Below are 2,530 nucleotides of genomic sequence, written 5' to 3'. Positions count from 1 at the left end.
CCTGTATATCCCTACCAAAGTGGCCAATTACTCTATTACCACCACCTCACCTAACCCTCACCATAAAGCTTCAATTCAGAGTAGGTGAGAAAACTTGTCCACCTAATCTACTAATGGTAACGTATACTGTTTTCAGGGAGGGTTTGTAGGTACCATAATAGGAAATTAGTCATTAGAGTTAGAGAAAAATGGCTTATATAGCTCCAGGCTCAATTCCTGATGACACTATGCCATGTGCCTACACACCCATACAAAACATGTCTTGCCTCTTCCTCCCTGGACATGAAAGCTTCCCTTACCCCAGCTTTGTTAGTGTGACTAGGTGGGTGGGTATGGTGATGTCCCTATTGCTTCAATCTTTGCCCAGGGCCAGATCTATAACAAGCAGGATATAAGACTTTGAATGCAGTATGAAACCAGTATATGGAATGTGTTGTGGGCCCCAACAGTTGTCATTACTGTTATAAATCAGTAGTGTAGATCCTACCCAGGTTTCAGATGCACTTATGGATTTACAAATGTGTTGATGGTATTACAGAGAAAACCCCACCAGAACTGTTCTAGATTTCATGAATCTAGAACAGTTTCAACTTGCATGTGGCCATCAGTAGGCCATTTTGATCATGCTGCTTCTCCTACCCACAGTAAATTGGACATACTGAGAATTTTTTTCTGTCATGCAATGGAGGCTAGAAGGGGTGGGAGGCAGATGATGTCATGAGAGGGACCTGCAAAAATCTGTGAGTGCCCAGTAACAAGCATGCAATAAAATGCTCTATGAAAGGAGTATAATGAATGTGATTGTGCCCCAACAGTTATCCGTGCACTTCAATACTGCTATAAAGCCAGGGCTGGTGCTGCCATAGAGGCAGCTCAGGCAGCAGCCTAGAGCGCCAAGCAAAGGAGGGTGCCGAACGGGGCACCAGGAAGTCACTCTTTTAGAGCGGCTTCCAAGTGCACTGTTCTGAAGCCCCCCCCCCCGCCCCCAACCCCAGCGTCCTGGCTTCGAAGCCAGAGCCCCTGGCTTTGAAGAGAGGACACTGGGGTTGGAGGGCGGGGGCAGCGGCTTCGGAATGGCACACCCAGAAGCCACTTCTGGGCATGCCATTCCAAAGCCACACACACACACCCAACCCCAGTGTCCTGGCCTCGAAGCCAGGAGCGGCTTCCGGCTGGGCACTGGCTTTGAAGCCAGGACGCTGGGGCGGGGGGCAGCTTCGGACAGCACGCCCAGCTGGAAGCCGCTCACCTGCCTAGGGCATGAAATAGTCTGTCACCGGCCCTGTATAAAGCAGTAGTGTAGATCTAGCCCATATCCAGATTCCAAATCTGAACTTCCATATCCTGATCCAAATCCGATTTTCATGTAATTTAGTCATATTTCTGATTATTTTTAAAGTCTCCTTTTTATTGAGATTATTTGCCAACATGTACAATGGAGCCAAGATCCTAAGCAGCAATTCCTTTGCTTGGACCCTAGAAAGGGCATATAGGGAAATATTCAGCATCATCTCCCACCATTTCTCCATTGAAAAATGCTCCCTCCCCAAACCTGATTTTCTCTACCAATAGGGATGTGGCATAGTGGGCAGACCAACAAGTATAACCCTCTTCTTCCTGCTCATGTTATGAGGGTGAACACTCAGACAGGGATACTGAGGCCTTAGCTAGACCTAAGGATTATCCCAGGCAAATGGAGAGGTCATCCCTGCCAGCTCCTGGGATCCCCTGTGTGTCATTTGGATGCACAGGGACGATCCCGGGACGATCCAAGGATATAGGCCTGGTCTAGCTATGGCCTCAGTTTCCCAGATTTCCCTTAAACAATGTTTTCTTTAGGTGCAAGTGAAATCTACAAATAATTTCCTTTGGTCAGTCTCTATTTTTAATGATATCCCCTGACATGAAATGCCAGTGTAAGCAATAATTTCTTTAATATATTTTCATTTCATGTCATGCTATTCTTTACAGTTTTATTTGGCTTCCGAGGAATGTTTTTTAAATTTTCATTAATCTTACTGAATCCTCTCTCTCTCTCTCTCTCTCTCTCTCTCTCTGTGTGTGTGTGTGTGTGTGTGTGTGTGTGTGTGTTCTTCCAAGGAGCTCAGGTTTGCTTACACATTTCTTTGCCCTCCCCTCTTTATCCTCACAACAACACTATGAGGAAGATTAGGTTCAGTGGCTATAACTGCCATGAAGGCACCAAACAAGTTTTGTTGCTGAGCAGGGATTTGAACCCACACCTCCCCAGTTCTAGACTGACTATACCATAATAGCTGCTCTTTAAATCCCTTATATGTTTCTTCTCAAGCAGGACCCTCCATAGTTATGTCTATCTGTTTTGTTTCTTTTGGTGAAATTGTTTGTCAGTCAAAGGACATACAAAATTCATCTGAAAATCCACCTATTATCTAAACCTTTTCTGCTTCTTTGGGAATTTCTCAGTTGTTTGCCCAATTCATCATAAGATCCTGCCCCACTGGAAATATTTTCTGCCCCATTTTTCTCTGTGGTATTGCACAGTGGTAAT

The sequence above is a fragment of the Elgaria multicarinata genome, chromosome 11 (genome assembly GCF_023053635.1).
Source record: "Elgaria multicarinata webbii isolate HBS135686 ecotype San Diego chromosome 11, rElgMul1.1.pri, whole genome shotgun sequence".
Lineage (NCBI taxonomy): Eukaryota > Metazoa > Chordata > Lepidosauria > Squamata > Anguidae > Elgaria > Elgaria multicarinata.
The sequence above is the reverse complement of the archived record's forward strand: the minus strand, read 5'-3'. Positions refer to the sequence as shown.